Genomic DNA, 22,604 nt, shown 5'->3' with positions numbered 1-22,604 from the left:
GTTGACAAATGAAAGAATTTAGGGCCATCAGGAGGGGTGAGGGGAAGAAGAAAAACAGACAGGAAGGAGAAGAATGAAAGGAAAGAAAACACGAAAAAAGTGTGCTGAGGAAGAGAATACACACAAGCCACTCCATGACCACATCTGCTCGACCCATCACTGTGGACTTCTGCGTTTTAGCTGTTGCTTCAAATACTATGGTGGTCTCATGGTCCTCGGGAGGGGGGTAATCTGGCCTGGCTCATGGTGGTCTGGCTCATGGTGGTCTCATGATCCTACGGGTGGTCTGGCTCCTGGTGGTCTCATGAGCCTACGGGTGGTCTGGCTCCTGGTGGTCTCATGAGCCTACGGGAGGGGTGTAATCTGGTCTCACTCATGGTGGTCTCATGATCCTATGGGTGGTCTAGCTCATGGTGGTCTAATTAGCCTACGGGTGGTCTGGCTCCTGGTGGTCTCATGAGCCTACGGGTGGTCTGGCTCCTGGTGGTCTCATGAGCCTACGGGAGGGGTGTAATCTGGTCTCACTCATGGTGGTCTCATGATCCTATGGGTGGTCTAGCTCATGGTGGTATAATGAGCCTACGGGTGGTCTGGCTCCTGGTGGTCTCATGAGCCTACGGGTGGTCTGGCTCTTTCTTCCAAACATCTTGTGTCGGTGTAGATGCGGCCAAAGAATGGGATCTCTTCTTTTTCTAGTTTACGCTTGACTGGATTCAGTCAATCCAACGCCGTCCTGCTGGAGGTCTCGCCTACTCAGCCAGGAAGCCCAGACTCTGGGCCTCATTTATGAGGTTTTGGGTAGGGCAGCACCAAAAGGAATCTTGCTGCACTGCTCTATGCCAGAACAAAAGGGCAGGAATGTGCCGTATCTATGTGATACAGCGCATTCCTGTCCTATCCCCCAGCGGAGGCGCACAATGGGCTGCCATCCGCCAATACAGGCATCCTTTCTCCATGGTGCAATGCAAGGGTGCCTGCGTTGCAGGGTTGATTGATTTTGTGAAGGAAGGGAGACCTTCCTGCACAAAGTCAATCACAAGAGGCGATTTCCTTTGTCTATTAGTGCGGCAGACTGCAGCACTAATAGAAAAAGGAAAGCATGGGGGGGGGGGGGGGACATAAAATAAATCTCCTTGTTGTGCCTCCCTAATGCCACCCCTGGGGTGGCGTTAGATTCTGTCATATTCCCAGGTTCACAATGTATCGTACATCAGGGAATGCGTCAGGTTCCATGAGTGTTGTGTGGGAACACCCACAGTAACACCCATGGAACACCCTTTTCATGCAGTGTTCTGAGTGAAAGGGGCACATATTTATAAGGAGAACAAAACAGGGTCCTGACTCTTAACCAGCAAGGCTTAGTCAAATTGATCAGTGCAACAAAACAGCTGCCAGTGCTGGACACAATTAAATCAACTTATTGTAAAAAGACTGTTACGAACAAAACAGATCAGTCGGTTGTCACTAACGTCACTAGTTTATTTTGGTAAATGAATTACTTCATCAATTTATTTCTCATTTTCTCTCAAAAAGCATTTTTTATGCATATATACAAGATATACAAAATGTTCAAACAGTAGAAAACAAATAAACATTTACAATTTGTCCTCACATCCACTCTCCACACTGTTTACACCATACATTCATTCAACACTCACCATGCATACAACATAAACCACTGAGGTATAGACCTTTGTCAAAAAAAGCAATATTTAAACCAACCAATTAATTAGTGGATCCAATAGTTACAATACTTTTTCTATGCATTTTTTCATGACAAATCTTTTTTGGACTGAAACCTGTAATATCGTATTACAGGACTTGTAGTAATTTTGTTTTAACAAAGGTCAATTTAGGTCGACGCTTTTCGAACCCCGTACTGCGGGGTTCTCGTCAGGACCAGAAAGATTTCTACAAAACAAAAGACAACAATTTCCATATTAAAAACCTATAACATTGCCAAACTCTAATTAACAACAAAACAGCCACCAGTCGGCTCCACCACGCCTACCTTGACAATCCCGCTATTGATGTTTCTTTAGTTGTATGATAAATATTGTGTTTTGAAATTCTGCATACAGGAAGACAAGGACATAACAATAATGACTTAATATTCATTGCACCGACCACTACATGTCCTATCTGCACATCCAATGTGCACTCTGGCACTGACCTTTTAGATGAAGTGCGAATCCTGACCAGTACTCGTGATGGCAAGAACCATTATTCCAACTTGTAAAGGGTAATTGGCTTGGCCGCTGAAAGTTGGCTGCTAGTACTCCACTTGCCCTGTAAAATGTAACAAACCATCTAACATCCACTTAAGTCGAGTTCGGATGAGGTAATCTCGTCCATGGTTGTAAAACGGACTTACTTTTGAAATTGGCGTGGCGCGCCTGGTTACATGCAGGCAGTGTGCCTTCCCACGTGTTTGTTTACTCAAAGACGCCCGTTTCAAGGAACATAATAAAAGGCAGCTTTAGTTTCTATGACCCCCGAACGGCTCTATCTCGTAAACTCCCTAGAGCGGAGAAGTGGTCTTCCAGCATGCTTCTAGCGCCCCGGGTCCGATAGCGCTGCTTGGTAACTCGTGACGAAGCATTCCCTTACCTAACAGCGCCTCTGTTGCGATCTCGCGATGGCTCCTCATCCGCTTCCTGCCTCGTGTAGCGGTCATGTGATCGGCACTTGCGATCTCGCGATGGCTCCTCATCCGCTTCCAGCCTCGTGTAGCGGTCATGTGATCGGCACTTGCGATCTCGCGATGGCTCCTCATCCGCTTCCTGCCTCGTGTAGCGGTCATGTGATCGGCACTTGCGATCTCGCGATGGCTCCTCATCCGCTTCCAGCCTCGTGTAGCGGTCATGTGATCGGCACTTGCGATCTCGCGATGGCTCCTCATCCGCTTCCTGCCTCGTGTAGCGGTCATGTGATCGGCACTTGCGATCTCGCGATGGCTCCTCATTCGCTTCCAGCCTCGTGTAGCGGTCATGTGATCGGCACTTGCGATCTCGCGATGGCTCCTCATCCGCTTCCTGCCTCGTGTAGCGGTCATGTGATCGGCACTTGCGATCTCGCGATGGCTCCTCATCCGCTTCCTGCCTCATGTAGCGGTCATGTGATCGGCACTTCTTAAAGGGACATATACCTCTGAAACATTGTCCCCGAACAGCGCATGCTCTGGATGATAGTTGAAATCATGATTGATTGGACATACTGTAATGATTTAGTTTTTGGGATTATATGTCAATCCGTCATTTTACATTTGATTGAAGGACTTCTGGTCCCCAGTTTAAACGTGGGTGCACCTCACTAGAATTTCACATAGGCGAAAGTACTGAAACATCATAGCACCTCATCCCTCCAAGTCTGCCAATCATATAGTGTGTGGTTGATGCAGTCTGTCTCCTATTAACACTACCCTCGCTTGTGCCATCCGTACTTGAAACCAATGGGATGACAATACTTTTTCTCCTTCAAACATCATCGTGCATGTATAGTGAATGCTAAGCTCAGAAACGTATCGATCTTTAAATGCCACAATGTGACACAGTAGCCTCCCCTGGTTTAGTCAAATGACCCATTATCATGAGGTCTTTCATTGATCTGCTGAATGAGTGATTCAAGGGGTCCCCTTAAACACTTCCGAAATTTCGTTAAGTCCAGTAATGGCAGTGTTATATTTCATGATAAGTAAGGCCTCTCTTTGTGCCAGTTTAGCCTCCGTGCCGCTGCCTCTAGGATCCTGCTCAATGTCCAGCGAAGGTCTTCCTCTTTGTGTTTACACACTTTCCAGTGTTGAACTAATGGCGCTTTTGGAACTGCTCGTCGTATCCTGGACTTATGCTGAGTAATTCTCTGCCTTGCTTCCTGGGAGGTTTTGCCAATATACAATTTTGGACAAGGACACCATACCCCATACATTATATTCATCGTTTGGCAACTGGTGAACGCTTCGTGTTTCCAATGTATTCCATTGAAAGTGAAAACGGAACCCTCCCCCGTTGAATCACAACATGTGCAGTTACCGCACCTGTGGTGTCCAACTACTGGGGGTAACCCCAACATCCCTCTCAGTGTAATTTTTGGTTCACGTGGAAGGGCTGCTCGCACTATATGATTTGCCACACTTCTCTCTTTTTTATAGGCGAACAACGGAGGTTCTTTTAAATCACCATGTAGGTCTTTAACCAGGTGCCAATTTTGCATGACCAATTTACGCAACTGATTTGTATTTGGTCCAAAGGTACTTACACAGACAATCCTTTTTTGGTCCTTTTTCGTCTTTTTCTGTAACAGTTTCTCTTGGGACCCACCATGCCCTTTTTAATGCATGTTTTATAAGTTTTTTAGGGTAGCCCCTTTCCAATAATCATTCCATAAGGCCATTCGCATGGATGAAATACTCGTCTTTGTTGGAACAATTTAGTCGAATTCTCAGAAATTGGCCAAACGGCAGGTTCTGTTTAATCCCCCTTGGATGATGACTGGAAAAATGCAATGCTTTATTCCTATCCCTAGGCTTGCGAAACAATGTTGTGCCTAATGTGCCTTCGGTTGCATAAACTTGTACGTCCAAAAAAGTGATATTCCTAGTGGACGCTGAATGGCTGAATTTTATATCTTCCGTTCTCATATTGAGCCTTGTAACAAACTCATTTAGGCTATCCTGGGGTCCTGACCAAATAAAAAACACATCGTCAATATAACGCATGTATTTAGTAATATATTCAGCAAAAGGATTGTTGTTGTACACGAACCTGCTTTCATAAAGGCCCATAAATAGGACCGCTAGCTCCGGTGCGAAGGGGCAGCCCATGGCTACCCCCTTGGTCTGATAGTAAAAGTCATTGTCAAATTGAAAATAATTTTTTTGTAAGGCAAATTTCGCAAGTTTCATGATGAACTCCGTTGGTACCCTAGTGGGTTGTTCCCGTTGTTCCAAAAAATATGTTAATGTTTCTAAAGCCTGTTCCTGAGGTATTTGCGTATATAAAGACACGATGTCCATGGTCACCATCAGTTGGTTAGTTTCATCAAATTGAATAGATGTAATTTCATTGATGAATGCTGTTGTGTCTTTAAGGTGTGCAGGCACCTTCTCTATCAATGGTTTCAGGAAGTGGTCAATGTACTTTGCCACTGGCTCGGACAGTGAATCACACCCTGAAATTATTGGGCGGCCGGGGGAGTTTACTGCATCCTTATGCATCTTCGGCAGAACATAAAACAACGGTGTTCGTGGATGCTTGTTCTGAAGAAATACAAATTCTTTTGGTCCTAGGATCCCAATATCATGTCCTTCCTGGAGGATGTTGAAGAGTTCATTTTGTAATTCCTTGACTGGGTTATGATTGATCTTTTTATAACAAGTCGGATCTTCCAGTTGATGTCCCAAAGGACTACAGCCCCTCCTTGATCCGCTTGTTTTATAATAAGCGATCTGTCATTTTTTAAGGAAGAAATGGCATCCTTTTCATTTTTTGTTAGGTTGTACTTTACAAATTGTTTCTTTTGCTCCATAGTAGTAATACCTGATAGGGTTGTCCTCTCAAAGGTAATCACCTCTTTTGGAAATTTTGATGAAGGAGGGCAGAATAATGATTTTTTCCGAAAGCCCGTTTCTTCCATCAGGGCCGGCTCTAGGGTCATGGTGGCCCTGGGCAAGGAGAGTAGGTAGTGCCCAGAAGAAGGGGTCCGGACGGGGCGGAGCGCGCAGGCCAGTAAAGAGGGGAGGGGGTCAGGGTGTTTAGAAGTGGAACAGAGCGGAGGCCGCAAAATCCCTGCCAGGGGCCACCACGCAAATATGTATCCATCCTCAGAGGATTAATATATTAAGGATATATATTGGCGTGGTGGCCCCTGGGGTTTGGTGGCCCTGTGCAGGTGCACAGCTTGCACATGCCTAGAGCCGGCCCTGAGGTTTAATATTGTGAGAAGTTGGCCTGGTATATAATGCTCACTAATTCTTAGTGATCACTTTGTACCATGCCAAGCAACCCTTATGATGATGGTTGTAATTCAACCTTGTAGACCAGTTATCCTAGTGGTAACGTGGACTAAGCAGTCTTAGGCTAAACTCTGAAAGGCATGTGAAGCCAGCTGTTATACCATACACAACCCCCTTGAATACCAAATGAAAGGGACACCACACAGATATATATTGAAAATATATATTGATTTATTAACTATAAAATCCCCTGGACTCTTTATGAGCACAGAAGCACAAGTGTTAAATCACAAGACAGTTTAAAATACACAAAAGTTGCACAATATGGATGAGCCCTAGGGGCCACCTAAACCATATACTAAGAAAGTGGTATAAGAGATACCAATAGGAAAGTGAACAGGCCTAGGGCCTCGGGAATCGCTGGAGCTATTCGAGACTAGCAGTGACTAAGTCGGGAGAGGCCCACGGGACTCGGGTGCAATGTTTAAAGTGCACGCACTTTCCAATGTAAAGTCTATGGTGCGTAAAAAGTACAAAGTTAGAAAGTTAGGAACCTTCCGAGTGACCTACGGAGTTGAAACTTAAGACACAGGCCCTTGAGATGTGTACCAGTGCAGGAGCACCGGCGGAGCTGAGTTACCTCACCCACAGGAAGCGGGTGCACAGGGTCGAAGTAGTGTCGGGTTTCGTCACGCTGGTCGATGGTGCTTGGAGCTGAAGATGCTGCAGGCGGCTCGATGTAAAGAGTTCCGGTGGATCCAAGGATGGATCTGAAGATGTGAAGACCTGAAAGCAGAGGGGACAGTGTTCAAAGTCACTAGCCAGTGACTACCGTGGAACCAGATTGGAACCAGGCGATGTCGGGTGCAAACAGGCGTTGTCGGGTAGCTTCTTTCTGCAGCCACGTGGATACCCGGAGTCGAGGACGTCCAGGAGTCGGTCACAAGCTGTCCCACGTAGGCTTCTCGCTGTTGGCGGTGTCGGCGACCTGATCGGAGCAAACAGGCCTTGGCAAATGCAAGCCACGCAGAAGTTGAAAGATGCTGATCACTCGGACCAGCAAGGTCAGAGCGGGTGCTCCTTTTTACAGGAGCTTGGGTAGGTCTGGAGCAACCAGACCTGCTGTGTAAATTGTCGGTTTCGTCGCCAAGATGGCCGCTGACCACGTGGCTAGTGGCCGGGATGGCGCGTCAAGTGGCACGATGCAAAAGGGCCCCACGCAGATCGTGGAGATGCTGGAGGGCTGATCTTCGGTGCAAGGGCTGCTCGGTGGTGGGGGTTCTCAGTCCCCAAAGCACAACATCGAGGATGCCTCAGAAGCTGCGCAGTCAGCTTTTCGAGTGTCTTCCAAGAGGTCCGGTCCCACGTCACTCGGTGCCTCCACGGGTCCCTTCTTTGCGGGGACTGTGGATCGGGCTCTGAGAGGTCTGGGAGTCTGGTTCTTGTCGGGCTCTGGGCTCGGGCTCCGGCGGGAGGTGGCGGCAAAGCAGACGTTGAGTTGCTGGTTGGTACCTGTGTTCACAGGGTGGCCACTCCTAGGCCACAAGGGAGATTCTCTTCAGTCTTCTGTGCAGCAGAATGTCGAAGTCCAGTCTTCTTCTTCGTGTAAAGTTGATTCAGGATGATCTGCTGTGCAATGGCACTGCTCCCACTCTTATTCCCAATCTGAGGGGTGGATCACCTACTAGGTCCCTCCTCTGGGAGGAACCAGGAAGGGGGGCGGTTACACCCCCTTTCCTTTGTCCAGCTCCTCGCCAGGACTGGGGCTGGAAAGCCCCAGAACCGGTTTGGACTGGCCTATGCACGGGGACACCTTGTGTGCCCCGGGCATGTCTGATTCTTTTCAGCCCTGTCCTACCCAATACACAAAACCCTGTCTGGGGTGGTGCTCGCACCTCCCAAGGCAGGAAACCCTTTGTCCAGGCCACCATCTGCCGAGTTTCGGTCAGCAGCAGGAGGCCAGACTCGTGTCTGTGGTGGCAGCATCCATTTTGTGATGCTGAGGCTCTGTTTAACTTTAACCGGGGTTAAGGCTACACACATGTCGTGTCCCTCTAGAAGGGTGGAATGCTATCCCCGTTGCCAGAACTGGCGAGGGGATAGTATTCCAATTCGTATGACACCTTACTCGACATGTTTTGATAAAGCCAAACCAAAGATAGCAAATAACCGCGAGGATTATAATGCACTTAAGAGTATATGGTATGGCAATATCCCGGAACAGCTTAAGGAGTGGTTCCCGACAGCTGCAGACAGGCTCAGCTCATGCTAGAGCACCATCTCACATATTTCCAAGCACTCTGCCTCCAGGATTGATGAGGCCTTCCATAGGAGTGGCTGATAGGAACATATGTGTCCAGTTTAGGGTTAGGCACAGGCATACTGTACCTAAGTAAGAGGTGATTACACCAACTTACCCCAGCTGAGTGATCAGCCAGTTGTGTCAAATGTGGAGGCCAGGCCAGGGGTGGCACAATACATGCTGCAGCCCCTGGTAGGCCTTGGATACACCTATGCCCTGGGCACCTAGGGTGCACTGATACAGGGGCTCATAAGATGAACCAGTTCCAATTCGTAATGCACCTAGAGTGCATTGGCAATAATTTAGAGAGAGAACAGCAGGCTGTGGGTCTGATTAGCAGGCCCACAGCCACATTAAGTCAGAAACCAGCGAAGCAAAAAGCAAAAATTTGGGGTGACCATAGGATAGCAGACCCTACTATCCTACATAACCCCCCCCCCCCAAACGCAGGGACATTAGACTAACCTTGACCAGTTGTGTCTTCATGTTCTAAGTGGAAGTACCTGGAGAGACCATCTGCGTTGCCATGGTCAGTCCCTGGGCGGTGCTCCACTGTAAAGTCCATCCCCTGTAGGGAAATGGACCACCTGAGTAGTTTGGGGTTTTCACCCTTCATCTGATTAAGCCATAAGAGGGGCTTATGGTCGGTCTGAATCTTGAAGTGAGTGCCAAACAAGTATGGTCTCAACTTCTTCAGGGCCCACACCACAGCAAAGGCCTCCCTCTCTATAGCTGACCAACGTTTCTCTCTGGGGGTCAGCCTTCTGCTAATGAAAGCAATGGGCTGGTCCTGGCCATCTACATTAAGCTGTGAAAGCACTGCTCCCACTCCCAACTCAGAAGCATCTGTTTGGACAATGAACTCTCTTGAGTAGTCAGGACTCTTCAGGATAGGTGCAGAGCACATGGCCTTCTTCAGGTCATCAAATGCCTTTTGACAGATTTCTGTCCACTGAACCTTTTTGGGCATCTTCTTAGATGTCAGATCATTAAGAGGAGTCACAATGGACCCATAGTTCTTAACAAACTTCCTGAGTACCCAGTCAGGCCCAAGAAAGCTCTGACCTGAGTCTGGGTAGTTGGAGGGGACCAGTCCTTGATGGTCTGGATCTTACTCTCCAGTGGTTGAAAAATATTGGTGGGAAGGCCCTTATAAATATGCTCAATACATCTAGCAAATGATGTAAGAAAAACTTTGCAAAACCCTTAACGAAGTGGGCAATTCACTATTGGCGATCAACATTGATTTTTTAAGCCCAGATGCTGTGTTTATATGAAGGAGATATTTAGATATGCCTTTGTATAAAGAGATGCAGAAATCCATTCTTGATAGAATTAGGACTAGACTCAGGACTTTCCTAGACAGAGCTGCCAGTAACTTCATTCTGACAATGGGACTGGACGACCCCCTACAGTGGACATCGGATCTGGTACGGTATCTTGGTATGCGTGCAAAAGTCCCGGACACCGGCAACACCCCGCACGCAAAGATCCACTCCAGCCTGCACAATGGGGAAACCAAAAATCACGCAGAACCTGACTGTACCTGAGACTGCACCGGAGAATCATCCGAGCACCCGCACATTGGCTAAGCTGGCAACTATAGCCCACCAGATCCATGGGAACTTCCTGCCGAACTACCTTCCCCCTACCCCTCCTCGCTCTACTCCTCTCCACTTTCCTGCTGCTGACATCTGCCTTCACCTGTCCTGGCCCTTAGTCCCCACCCTGTCCATCTGTGAATTTTACCTCGTCTTTTGAGATCTAGCTATTTTGTCTGATGCCCGATGGAGCTACCTGGTTTAGCTATAGGGGAGATGGGCCGTGGACTCCCTCCTTGGTCGTCACCTACCCAATCGGTGTTAGACAGACTTCATTTTGTCTCTCCCTGTTGTCTCTTCCCTCATCCCCCCCTTTCTCTCCTTCCATGCCCCTCCCCTCTACGCTCCATTTATTTTGCCCTCCATGTTATTTAAATGCTTTCCATTGAGACCTAGCTATTTGGCCAATGCCCGGTGGAGCTACCTGATAGCTATAGTGGAGATGGGTTTTGGGACTTCCCCTCGACCGTCACCTACCCAGCCGGACTTTGGATAGACTTTCCTTTCGTCTCTCTGCCGTATCTCCCTCCCACCCCTTTACCCCCTTCCTCTCTACACTTCAATCATCTCGTCTCCTATGCTCTTGCATTTGTTTGTCTAGCATCTGATGTAAATTGGAACTGATGTAATCTTGTAATATTTGTGGAACCTCATGTAAAGCGCTCTGATACCTCCGGGTCTAGCCAGCGCTATATAAAACTCTTGAATAAATAAATAATAAATAATTAAATAAAGCTGGGATTGACAACTTTCAGCATTTGGGAGCTTGTAGAACAGGTGATTTTCACCTCCTTTGCAATCCTGAGTCGGTCTACAGGCTGGCACCATTCTTACGCCTCGCAAGTGAACTCTCTGAGCCTTTCCTCACCGTACCTCTCCACCGGGGGCTCCGGCCCTCTGGTCAGGGGCTGGGGGTCCTCAGCGGTATGCTAATGGCACGTGAAAGGGCCCAGTATAGAAATATGACACCACCCCAAACACATACACACATGACTCCCAGTTCTTTCAAGGTCACGTGGCACACACTACCCTCTTCAGGTAACGACGAAAAGAGCTCATTTCTACATTTAAACAAGCATTGGCAAGGGCTAGTAACGAACGCGCAATGCTTGCAGGGAATGCACGTCTGTCATGGATGCGAAGGGACCCTGACACACTCCTGTTGTGTAGAGAAAAGACAGCTCATGTCTGTCGGATTGAGCAGGGATGAGGCCGGACACAGGCGCAAGAGGCACCAATACGCGCTCCCGGCCGGGCTGAAACGATGGACACTCACTGTTCCCATAAAGGCGAAAGTTCAACATCACGCAGTCTCTTGGGCCTGCACAGTAAGGGGTGCAGCAGGCAGGAACAGAGAGCCCAGAATGAGACGGTGCCCAGAGAGACCGAGTGAACAACGGCCCTGGGGGCTGATGGACCGAAGAGGGGCTGAACCTGCCCAGAGCCCGGGGTGGCCTGGAGGGGACAAGAAGGAGTGCGGAGGGAGCTTGGGTGGCAGAGGTCTGGCCGGGCAGTGTGGCTGCAGTAGGGCCGGAGGTGGCTCCGGAGGGAGCCTGGGTGGCAGAGGTCTGGCCGGGCAGTGTGGCTGGAGCAGGGCCGGGGTGGCTCCGGGAGGAGCCTGGGTGGCAGAGGTCTGCCCGGGCAGTGTGGCTGCAGCAGAGCCGGGGATGGCTCCGGAGGGAGCCTGGGTGGCAGAGGTCTAGCAGGGCAGTGGGACTGGAGCAGGGCCGGGGGTGGCTCCGGCGGGAGCCTGGGTGGCAGAGGTCTGGCCGGGCAGTGGGGCTGGAGCAGGGCCAGGGGTGGCTCCGGAGGGGGCCTGGGGAGCAGAGGTCTGGCCGGGCAGTGGGGCTGGGGCAGGGCCGGGGGTGGCTCCGGAGGGAGCCTGGGGGCAGAAGTCTGGCCGGGCAGGGTGGCTTCAGCAGGGCCGGGGGTGGCTCCGGAGGGGGCCTGGGGGGCAGAGGTCTGGCCGGGCAGTGGGGCTGGGGTAGGGCCGGGGGTGGCTCCGGAGGGGGCCTGGGGAGCAGAGGTCTGGCCGGGCAGGGTGGCTTCAGCAGGGCCAGGGTTGGCTCCGGAGGGGGCCTGGGGAGCAGAGGTCTGGCCGGGCAGTGGGGCTGGGGCAGGGCCGGGGGTGGCTCCGGAAGGGGCTTGGGGAGCAGAGGTCTGGCCGGGCGGCTTCAGCAGGGCCGGGGTTGGCTCCGGAGGGGGCCTGGGGAGCAGAGGTCTGGCCGGGCAGTGGGGCTGGGGCAGGGCCGGGGACGGCTCCGGAGGGGGCCTGGGGAGCAGAGGTCTGGCCGGGCAGGGTGGATTCAGCAGGGCCAGGGGTGGCTCCGGAAGGGGCCTGGGGAGCAGAGGTCTGGCCGGGCAGTGGGGCTGGGGCAGGGCCGGGGGTGGCTCCGGAGGGGGCCTGGGGAGCAGAGGTCTGGCCGGGCAGGGTGGATTCAGCAGGGCCAGGGGTGGCTCCGGAAGGGGCCTGGGGAGCAGAGGTCTGGCCGGGCAGGGTGGCTTCAGCAGGGCCGGGGGTGGCTCCGGAGGGGGCCTGGGGGGCAGAGGTCTGGCCGGGCAGTGGGGCTGGGGCAGGGCCGGGGGTGGCTCCGGAGGGGGCCTGGGGAGCAGAGGTCTGGCCGGGCAGGGTGGCTTCAGCAGGGCCAGGGGTGGCTCCGGAGGGGGCCTGGGGAGCAGAGGTCTGGCCGGGCAGTGGGGCTGGGGCAGGGCCGGGGGTGGCTCCGGAGGGGGCCTGGGGAGCAGAGGTCTGGCCGGGCAGTGGGGCTGGGGCAGGGCCGGGGGTGGCTCCGGAAGGGGCCTGGGGAGCAGAGGTCTGGCCGGGCAGGGTGGCTTCAGCTGGGCCGGGGGTGGCTCCGGAGTGGGCCTGGGGAGCAGAGGTCTGGCCGGGCAGTGGGGCTGGGGCAGGGCCGGGGGTGGCTCCGGAGGGGGCCTGGGGAGCAGAGGTCTGGCCGGGCAGTGGGGCTGGGGCAGGGCCGGGGGTGGCTCCGGAAGGGGCCTGGGGAGCAGAGGTCTGGCCGGGCAGGGTGACTTCAGCAGGGCCGGGGGTGGCTCCGGAGGGGGCCTGGGGAGCAGAGGTCTGGCCGGGCAGTGGGGCTGGGGCAGGGCCAGGGGTGGCTCCGGAGAGGGCCTGGGGAGCAGAGGTCTGGCCGGGCAGTGGGGCTGGGGCAGGGCCGGGGGTGGCTCCGGAAGGGGCCTGGGGAGCAGAGGTCTGGCCGGGCAGTGGGGCTGGCACTATAACGCTGTATACGCTCATGAGGCGGGGGGGATGCTGAGAGGGGGGCCCCTAAGCGTGAACGGCAAAAAGGCTCATGGCCGCGCACGCTCACAATATTAGCCTTTATCGGGTCACATTCAGGGTCAGTCACATCGGGTGTTTCAATGTCCCCAGAGGGTCAATCTCAGGCTGTTGATGTGAGATACAACGCCTAGTGGCCTCTGGCGCCTCCTTCAAGGAACACAAGCGGAGTCCGTGACAATATACCAGGGATAATTCCAGCTGTTGTCGTTTTGAACATCTGCTTTTGCGACAGGCTGATGGAGCAGGGCCGGGGGTGGCTCCGGAGGGGGCCTGGGTGGCAGAGGTCTGGCCGGGCAGTGGGGCTGGGGCAGGGCCAGGGGTGGCTCCGGAGGGGGCCTGGGGAGCAGAGGTCTGGCCGGGCAGGGTGGCTTCAGCAGGGCCAGGGGTGGCTCCGGAGGGGGCCTGGGGAGCAGAGGTCTGGCCGGGAAGAGTGGCTGCAGCAGGGCCTGGGGTGGCTCCGGAGGGGGCCTGGGGGGCAGAGGTCTGGCCGGGCAGTGGGGCTGGAGCAGGGCCGGTGGTGGCTCCGGAGGGAGCCTGGGCTGCAGAGGTCTGGCCGGGCAGTGGGGCTGGAGCAGGGCCAGGGGTGGCTCCGGAGGGGGCCTGGGGAGCAGAGGTCTGGCCGGGCAGTGGGGCTGAGGCAGGGCCAGGGGTGGCTCCGGAGGGGGCCTGGGGAGCAGAGGTCTGGCCGGGCAGGGTGGCTTCAGCAGGGCCAGGGGTGGCTCCAGAGGGGGCCTGGGGAGCAGTGGTCTGGCCGGGCAGTGGGGCTGGGGCAGGGCCAGGGGTGACTCCGGAGGGGGCCTGGGGGGCAGAGGTCTGGCCGGGCAGTGGGGCTGGGGTAGGGCCGGGGGTGGCTCCGGAGGGGGCCTGGGGAGCAGAGGTCTGGCCGGGCAGGGTGGCTTCAGCAGGGCCAGGGTTGGCTCCGGAGGGGGCCTGGGGAGCAGAGGTCTGGCCGGGCAGTGGGGCTGGGGCAGGGCCGGGGGTGGCTCCGGAAGGGGCTTGGGGAGCAGAGGTCTGGCCGGGTGGCTTCAGCAGGGCCGGGGGTGGCTCCGGAGGGGGCCTGGGGAGCAGAGGTCTGGCCGGGCAGTGGGGCTGGGGCAGGGCCGGGGGTGGCTCCGGAGGGGGCCTGGGGAGCAGAGGTCTGGCCGGGCAGGGTGGATTCAGCAGGGCCAGGGGTGGCTCCGGAAGGGGCCTGGGGAGCAGAGGTCTGGCCGGGCAGGGTGGCTTCAGCAGGGCCGGGGGTGGCTCCGGAGGGGGCCTGGGGGGCAGAGGTCTGGCCGGGCAGTGGGGCTGGGGCAGGGCCGGGGGTGGCTCCGGAGGGGGCCTGGGGAGCAGAGGTCTGGCCGGGCAGGGTGGCTTCAGCAGGGCCAGGGGTGGCTGCGGAGGGGGCCTGGGGAGCAGAGGTCTGGCCGGGCAGTGGGGCTGGGGCAGGGCCGGGGGTGGCTCCGGAGGGGGCCTGGGGAGCAGAGGTCTGGCCGGGCAGTGGGGCTGGGGCAGGGCCGGGGGTGGCTCCGGAAGGGGCCTGGGGAGCAGAGGTCTGGCCGGGCAGGGTGGCTTCAGCTGGGCCGGGGGTGGCTCCGGAGTGGGCCTGGGGAGCAGAGGTCTGGCCGGGCAGTGGGGCTGGGGCAGGGCCGGGGGTGGCTCCGGAGGGGGCCTGGGGAGCAGAGGTCTGGCCGGGCAGTGGGGCTGGGGCAGGGCCGGGGGTGGCTCCGGAAGGGGCCTGGGGAGCAGAGGTCTGGCCGGGCAGGGTGACTTCAGCAGGGCCGGGGGTGGCTCCGGAGGGGGCCTGGGGAGCAGAGGTCTGGCCGGGCAGTGGGGCTGGGGCAGGGCCAGGGGTGGCTCCGGAGAGGGCCTGGGGAGCAGAGGTCTGGCCGGGCAGTGGGGCTGGGGCAGGGCCGGGGGTGGCTCCGGAAGGGTCCTGGGGAGCAGAGGTCTGGCCGGGCAGTGGGGCTGGCACTATAACGCTGTATACGCTCATGAGGCGGGGGGGATGCTGAGAGGGGGGCCCCTAAGCGTGAACGGCAAAAAGGCTCATGGCCGCGCACGCTCACAATATTAGCCTTTATCGGGTCACATTCAGGGTCAGTCACATCGGGTGTTTCAATGTCCCCAGAGGGTCAATCTCAGGCTGTTGATGTGAGATACAACGCCTAGTGGCCTCTGGCGCCTCCTTCAAGGAACACAAGCGGAGTCCGTGACAATATACCAGGGATAATTCCAGCTGTTGTCGTTTTGAACATCTGCTTTTGCGACAGGCTGATGGAGCAGGGCCGGGGGTGGCTCCGGAGGGGGCCTGGGTGGCAGAGGTCTGGCCGGGCAGTGGGGCTGGGGCAGGGCCAGGGGTGGCTCCGGAGGGGGCCTGGGGAGCAGAGGTCTGGCCGGGCAGGGTGGCTTCAGCAGGGCCAGGGGTGGCTCCGGAGGGGGCCTGGGGAGCAGAGGTCTGGCCGGGAAGAGTGGCTGCAGCAGGGCCTGGGGTGGCTCCGGAGGGGGCCTGGGGGGCAGAGGTCTGGCCGGGCAGTGGGGCTGGAGCAGGGCCGGTGGTGGCTCCGGAGGGAGCCTGGGCTGCAGAGGTCTGGCCGGGCAGTGGGGCTGGAGCAGGGCCAGGGGTGGCTCCGGAGGGGGCCTGGGGAGCAGAGGTCTGGCCGGGCAGTGGGGCTGAGGCAGGGCCGGGGGTGGCTCCGGAGGGGGCCTGGGGAGCAGAGGTCTGGCCGGGCAGGGTGGCTTCAGCAGGGCCAGGGGTGGCTCCGGAGGGGGCCTGGGGAGCAGAGGTCTGGCCGGGCAGTGGGGCTGGGGCAGGGCCAGGGGTGACTCCGGAGGGGGCCTGGGGAGCAGAGGTCTGGCCGGGCAGGGTGGCTTCAGCAGGGCCGGGGGTGGCTCCGGAGGGAGCCTGGGTGGCAGAGGTCTGGCCGGACAGTGGGGCTGGAGCAGGGCCGGGGGTGGCTCCGGAGGGAGCCTGGGTGGCAGAGGTCTGGCCGGGCAGTGGGGCTGGGGCATGGCCGGGGGTGGCTCCGGAGGGGGCCTGGGGAGCAGAGGTCTGGCCGGGCAGTGGGGCTGGCACTATAACGCTGTATACGCTCAAGAGGCGGGGGGGATGCTGAGAGGGGGCCCCTAAGCGTGAACGGCAAAAAGGCTCATGGCCGCGCACGCTCACAATATTAGCCTTTATCGGGTCACATCAGGGTCAGTCACATCGGGTGTTTCAATGTCCCCAGAGGGTCAATCTCAGGCTGTTGATGTGAGATACAACGCCTAGTGGCCTCTGGCGCCTCCTTCAAGGAACACAAGCGGAGTCCGTGACAATATACCAGGGATAATTCCAGCTGTTGTCGTTTTTAACATCTGCTTTTGCGACAGGCTGATGGAGCAGGGCCGGGGGTGGCTCCGGAGGGGGCCTGGGTGGCAGAGGTCTGGCCGGGCAGTGGGGCTGGGGCAGGGCTGGGGGTGGCTCCGGAGGGGTCCTGGGGAGCAGAGGTCTGGCTGGGCAGTGGGGCTGGGGCAGGGCGGGGGGTGGCTCCGGAGGGGACCTGGGGAGCAGAGGTCTGGCCGGGCAATGTGGCTGGCACTATAACGCTGTATACGCTCAAGGAACAGGGGAAGGATGCTGAGAGGGGGCCCCTAAGCGTGAACGGCAAAAAGGCTCATGGCCGCGCACGCTCACAATATTAGCCTTTATCGGGTCACATTCAGGGTCAGTCACATCGGGTGTTTCAATGTCCCCAAGGGTCAATCTCAGGCTGTTGATGTGAGATACAACGCCTAGTGGCCTCTAGCGCCTCCTTCAAGGAACACAAGCGGAGTCCGTGACAATATACCAGGGATAATTCCAGCTGTTGTCGCTCTGAACATCTGCTTTTGCGACAGGCTGATGGGGCAGGGCCGGGGGTGGCTCCGGAGGGAGCCTGGGTGGCAGAGGTCTGGCCGGGCAGTGGGGCTGGAGCAGGGCCAGGGGTGGCTCCGGAGAGGGCCTGGGGGGCAGAGGTCTGGCCGGGCAGTGGGGCTGGGGCAGGGCCGGGGGTGGCTCCGGAGGGGGCCTGGGGAGCAGAGGTCTGGCCGGGCAGAGTGGCTGGCACTATAGCGCTGTGTACGCTCAAGGGGCGGAGGGGGATGCTGAGAGGGGGCCCCTAAGCGTGAACGGCAAAAAGGCTCATGACCGCGCACGCTCACAATATTAGTCTTTATCGGGTCACATTCAGGGTCAGTCACATCGGGTGTTTCAATGTCCCCAGAGGGTCAATCTCAGGCTGTTGATGTGAGATACAACGCCTAGTGGCCTCTGGCGCCTCCTTCAAGGAACACAAGCGGAGTCTGTGACAATATACCAGGGATAATTCCAGCTGTTGTCGCTTTGAACATCTGTTTTTGCGACAGGCGCGCGCAGGTCCCATGACTCTGTGGTTATGTCAATAAAAGCCCCGTATGCCCTGCGCTGCTCCAATGAAAGATCACACACAGGCCACTCGCCTGAGCGCAGGAACACATGGAAGCAGGGCTGCACCTTAAGGGTATAAAGTACTCGACAAGACAAGAAGACAATCACTGGCAAAGCCAATCCGTCCCAGCTGCAAAATGACGAAATCTTGGCCTTGGTAAAGCTCTCCCCTCAAAAGGCTGGAGTCCAAAGGCATGCGCGCACCAGACTGGCGGCCAGGGGTGGGTCTTTATGAAAGGAAACCCTTCAAGAAGCCAACACTGCTTTCAGTGAATCACAAGCTGACATGTGCTGAGGGAGGCTGTGTACACACTGCTTTCAGTGAATTACAAGCTTGCATGTGCTGAGGGCAGGCTGTGTACACACTGCTTTCAGTGAATCACAAGCTTGCATGTGCTGAGGGCAGGCTGTGTACACACTGCTTTCAGTGAATTACAAGCTTGCATGTGCTGAGGGCAGGCTGTGTACACACTGCTTTCAGTGAATTACAAGCTTGCATGTGCTGAGGGCCGGCTGTGTACACACTGCTTTCAGTGAATTACAAGCTGGCATGTGCTGAGGGCAGACTGTGTACACACTGCTTTTAGTGAATTACAAGCTGTGCTGAGGGAGGCTGTGTACACACTGCTTTCAGTGAATCACAAGCTGGCATGTGCTGAGGCAGGCTGTGTACACACTGCTTTCAGTGAATTACAAGCTGGCATGTGCGGAGGGCAGGCTGTGTACACACTGCTTTCAGTGAATTACAAGCTGGCATGTGCTGAGGCAGGCTGTGTACACACTGCTTTCAGTGAATCACAAGCTGGCTTGTGCTGAGGCAGGCTGTGTACACACTGCTTTCAGTGAATTACAAGCTGGCATGTGCTGAGGGCAGACTGTGTACACACTGCTTTTAGTGAATTACAAGCTGTGCTGAGGGAGGCTGTGTACACACTGCTTTCAGTGAATCACAAGCTGGCATGTGCTGAGGCAGGCTGTGTACACACTGCTTTCAGTGAATTACAATCTGGCATGTGCGGAGGGCCGGCTGTGTACACACTGCTTTCAGTGAATTACAAGCTGGCATGTGCTGAGGGCCGGCTGTGTACACACTGCTTTCAGTGAATTACAAGCTGACATGTGCTGAGGGAGGCTGTGTACACACTGCTTTCAGTGAATAACAAGCTGGCATGTGCTGAGGGCAGGCTGTGTACACGCTGCTTTCAGTGAATAACAAGCTGGCATGTGCTGAGGGCCGGCTGTGTACACACTGCTTTCAGTGAATTACAAGCTGGCATGTGCTGAGGGCAGGCTGTGTACACACTGCTTTCAGTGAATTACAAGCTGGCATGTGCTGAGGGCAGGCTGTGTACACACTGCTTTCAGTAAATCACAAGCTGACATGTGCTGAGGGCAGACTGTGTACACACTGCTTTCAGTGAATTACAAGCTGGCATGTGCTGAGGGAGGCTGTGCACACACTGCTTTCAGTGAATCACAAGCTGACATGTGCTGAGGGCAGACTGTGTACACACTGCTTTCAGTGAATTACAAGCTGGCATGTGCGGAGGCAGGCTGTGTACACACTGCTTTCAGTGAATCACAAGCTGACATGTGCTGAGGGCAGGCTGTGTACACACTGCTTTCAGTGAATCACAAGCTGACATGTGCTGAGGGCAGGATGTGTACACACTGCTTTCAGTGAATCACAAGCTGGCATGTGTTGCGGGAGGCTGTGTACACACTGCTTTCAGTGAATCACAAGCTGTGCTGAGGGCCGGCTGTGTACACACTGCTTTCAGTGAATCACAAGCTGGCATGTGCTGAGGGCAGGCTGTATACACACTGCTTTCAGTGAATCACAAGCTGGCATGTGCTGAGGGCAGGATGTGTACACACTGCTTTCAGTGAATCACAAGCTGGCATGTGCTGAGGGCAGGCTGTGTACACACTGCTTTCAGTGAATCACAAGCTGGCATGTGCTGAGGGCAGGATGTGTACACACTGCTTTCAGTGAATCACAAGCTGACATGTGCTGAGGGCCGGCTGTGTACACACTGCTTTCAGTGAATCACAAGCTGGCATGTGCTGAGGGCCGGCTGTGTACACACTGCTTTCAGTGAATTACAAGCTGACATGTGCTGAGGGCCGGCTGTGTACACACTGCTTTCAGTGAATCACAAGCTGGCATGTGCTGAGGGCCGGCTGTGTACACACTGCTTTCAGTGAATCACAAGCTGACATGTGCTGCGGGAGGCTGTGTACACACTGCTTTCAGTGAATCACAAGCTGGCATGTGCTGAGGGCAGGCTGTGTACACACTGCTTTCAGTGAATCACAAGCTGGCATGTGCTGAGGGCAGGATGTGTACACACTGCTTTCAGTGAATCACAAGCTGACATGTGCTGGGGGCAGGCTGTGTACACACTGCTTTCAGTGAATTACAAGCTGTGCTGAGGGAGGCTGTGTACACACTGCTTTCAGTGAATTACAAGCTGTGCTGAGGGCCGGCTGTGTATACGCTGCTTTCAGTGAATTACAAGCTGGCATGTGCGGAGGGCCGGCTGTGTACACACTGCTTTCAGTGAATCACAAGCTGGCATGTGCTGAGGGCAGACTGTGTACACACTGCTTTCAGTGAATCACAAGCTGTGCTGAGGGCAGGCTGTGTACACACTGCTTTCAGTGAATCACAAGCTGACATGTGCTGAGGGCCGGCTGTGTACACACTGCTTTCAGTGAATCACAAGCTGACATGTGCTGAGGGAGGATGTGTACTTACTGCTTTCAGTGAATTACAAGCTGACATGTGCTGAGGGCAGGCTGTGTACACACTGCTTTCAGTGAATTACAAGCTGGCTTGTGCTGAGGGCAGGCTGTGTACACACTGCTTTCAGTGAATTACAAGCTGTGCTGAGGGCAGGCTGTGTACACACTGCTTTCAGTGAATCACAAGCTGACATGTGCTGAGGGCCGGCTGTGTACACACTGCTTTCAGTGAATCACAAGCTTGCATGTGCTGAGGGCAGGCTGTGTACACACTGCTTTCAGTGAATTACAAGCTGACATGTGCTGAGGGAGGATGTGTACTTACTGCTTTCAGTGAATTACAAGCTGACATGTGCTGAGGGCAGGCTGTGTACACACTGCTTTCAGTGAATTACAAGCTGGCATGTGCTGAGGGCAGGCTGTGTACACACTGCTTTCAGTGAATTACAAGCTTGCATGTGCTGAGGGCAGGCTGTGTACACACTGCTTTCAGTGAATCACAAGCTGACATGTGCTGAGGGCCGGCTGTGTACACACTGCTTTCAGTGAATCACAAGCTTGCATGTGCTGAGGGCAGGCTGTGTACACACTGCTTTCAGTGAATTACAAGCTGACATGTGCTGAGGGAGGATGTGTACTTACTGCTTTCAGTGAATTACAAGCTGACATGTGCTGAGGGCCGGCTGTGTACACACTGCTTTCAGTGAATTACAAGCTGACATGTGCTGAGGGCCGGCTGTGTACACACTGCTTTCAGTGAATCACAAGCTTGCATGTGCTGAGGGCAGGCTGTGTACACACTGCTTTCAGTGAATTACAAGCTGACATGTGCTGAGGGAGGATGTGTACTTACTGCTTTCAGTGAATTACAAGCTGACATGTGCTGAGGGCAGGCTGTGTACACACTGCTTTCAGTGAATCACAAGCTGTGCTGAGGGCAGGCTGTGTACACACTGCTTTCAGTGAATTACAAGCTGGCATGTGCTGAGGGAGGCTGTGTACACACTGCTTTCAGTGAATCACAAGCTGTGCTGCGGGCCGGCTGTGTACACACTGCTTTCAGTGAATTACAAGCTGGCATGTGCTGAGGGCAGGCTGTGTACACACTGCTTTCAGTGAATTACAAGCTGACATGTGCTGAGGGAGGCTGTGTACACACTGCTTTCAATGAATTACAAGCTGGCATGTGCTGAGGGCAGGCAGTGTACACACTGCTTTCAGTGAATTACAAGCTGGCATGTGCTGAGGGAGGCTGTGTACACGCTGCTTTCAGTGAATTACAAGCTGGCATGTGCTGAGGGCAGGCTGTGTACACACTGCTTTCAGTGAATTACAAGCTGGCATGTGCGGAGGCAGGCTGTGTACACACTGCTTTCAGTGAATCACAAGCTGACATGTGCTGAGGGCAGGCTGTGTACACACTGCTTTCAGTGAATTACAAGCTGACATGTGCTGAGGGAGGCTGTGTACACACTGCTTTCAGTGAATCACAAGCTGTGCTGAGGGCAGGCTGTGTACACACTGCTTTCAGTGAATTACAAGCTGGCATGTGCTGAGGGAGGCTGTGTACACACTGCTTTCAGTGAATCACAAGCTGGCATGTGCTGAGGGAGGCTGTGTACACGCTGCTTTCAGTGAATTACAAGCTGACATGTGCTGAGGGCAGGCTGTGTATACACTGCTTTCAGTGAATCACAAGCTGGCATGTGCTGAGGCAGGCTGTGTACACACTGCTTTCAGTGAATTACAAGCTGGCATGTGCTGAGGGCAGGCTGTGTACACACTGCTTTCAGTGAATTACAAGCTGTGCTGAGGGCCGGCTGTGTACACGCTGCTTTCAGTGAATCACAAGCTGTGCTGAGGGAGGCTGTGTACACGCTGCTTTCAGTGAATTACAAGCTGACATGTGCTGAGGGCAGGCTGTGTACACACTGATTTCAGTGAATTACAAGCTGACATGTGCTGAGGGCAGGCTGTGTACACACTGCTTTCAGTGAATTACAAGCTGTGCTGAGGGCCGGCTGTGTACACACTGCTTTCAGTGAATCACAAGCTGACATGTGCTGAGGGCAGGCTATGTACACGCTGCTTTCAGTGAATCACAAGCTGACATGTGCTGAGGGCAGGCTGTGTACACACTGCTTTCAGTGAATCACAAGCTGACATGTGCTGAGGGCAGGCTGTGTACACACTGCTTTCAGTGAATCACAAGCTGACATGTGCTGAGGGCAGGCTGTGTACACACTGCTTTCAGTGAATTACAAGCTGGCATGTGC

At 55.1% G+C, this 22,604-nt stretch overlaps 1 long non-coding RNA gene across 3 annotated transcripts in view; it reads right to left on the bottom strand.

The window, feature by feature from the left end:
• The window catches only part of LOC147737156 (uncharacterized), a 50,815-nt gene extending 48,211 nt beyond the window's left edge, over positions 1-2,604 (bottom strand). For 2 of the 3 annotated variants that reach the window (XR_015295532.1, XR_015295534.1), the window contains exons 1-2: positions 2,174-2,354; positions 2,012-2,071 (exon numbers count right to left, since the gene is read on the bottom strand). This is a non-coding gene — a long non-coding RNA (uncharacterized LOC147737156). Of the gene's footprint in view, positions 1-2,011; positions 2,072-2,173; positions 2,355-2,374 lie in introns of those variants that run through there. The other variant, XR_015295533.1, reaches the window with a different exon arrangement.
• Positions 2,605-22,604: the final 20,000 nt, after the last annotated feature.

This window comes from Lissotriton vulgaris, chromosome 1_1, assembly GCF_964263255.1.
Source record: "Lissotriton vulgaris chromosome 1_1, aLisVul1.2, whole genome shotgun sequence".
Lineage (NCBI taxonomy): Eukaryota > Metazoa > Chordata > Amphibia > Caudata > Salamandridae > Lissotriton > Lissotriton vulgaris.
The sequence above is the reverse complement of the archived record's forward strand: the minus strand, read 5'-3'. Positions and strand labels throughout refer to the sequence as shown.